This window comes from Pyrgilauda ruficollis, unplaced genomic scaffold (assembly GCF_017590135.1).
Source record: "Pyrgilauda ruficollis isolate IOZ18807 unplaced genomic scaffold, ASM1759013v1 scaffold95, whole genome shotgun sequence".
Lineage (NCBI taxonomy): Eukaryota > Metazoa > Chordata > Aves > Passeriformes > Passeridae > Pyrgilauda > Pyrgilauda ruficollis.
This window is the reverse complement of record NW_024531599.1, coordinates 2,885-3,694: the sequence shown is the minus strand read 5'-3', so window position 1 is coordinate 3,694 and position 810 is coordinate 2,885.

Here is an 810-nt window from a genome sequence, read left to right as displayed (position 1 = left end):
CGCCGCAAAGAGAGGCTATTTTCCAGGGGAAAAAGAAGTCCTTTGCCCAGGCTCTGGGTATCAGATTGTCCTGGTTTAGGAGAAGTTAGGGGAAAATCTCCAAAAGGGAGCTCCCTAAAAGAAAAACCTCCAACCACCCCTCCCCCAATACCGGGTTGGAAGGGGAAGGAATTCCTCAGAGGAGCAAAGTGGAAAACAAAACCTATTTATTGACAACTAACAAAACAACACTCCCCAACACAAGAAAAGAAAAGAAACCAGGCATGCAGCGGCGGCAGCTGACCTCCTAAAAGACGGCAGAATCTTAAAATCTCTCCTCAAGGCCATCTCTGCTGATAAATTTCTGAAAGTCAAAACATGAGCTTCATCTCAGCCGAATACATAAGATACGGCAAACTCGCGCCACAGAGCACAACCCCGCTCAGCCCCGTGACGGCCACCCCCGCGCCGCCCTCAGGCCCTGCCCGACGCCTTCGCGCGCTGCGTTCCCGGCCGCACCGCCCTGCTGCCGGCGCTGCGCCTGCGCACGGCCCTAAAGCCACTGCAGTCCCCCGCGCGCTGCTGTGCCTGCTGGCCGCTCGTGTCGACATTCGAAAGGGACTTGGCGTTTCCGCCCGCCCTTGGCGCCCTGACCCTGCTCCTGGCCCCGCGCCAAATCCTCTCCGATCCCGGGCTCGGCGGCACCTCTCCGCCGCCCGCCCCTCTCCTCCTTGCTGCGTTTGGATTGACCCGAAGCTGCCGGAGCTCCAGGAGCCTTTGGACACTGCTCCCAGGGATGCACAGGCTGCCGTTGTTGGGCTGTCTGTGCAG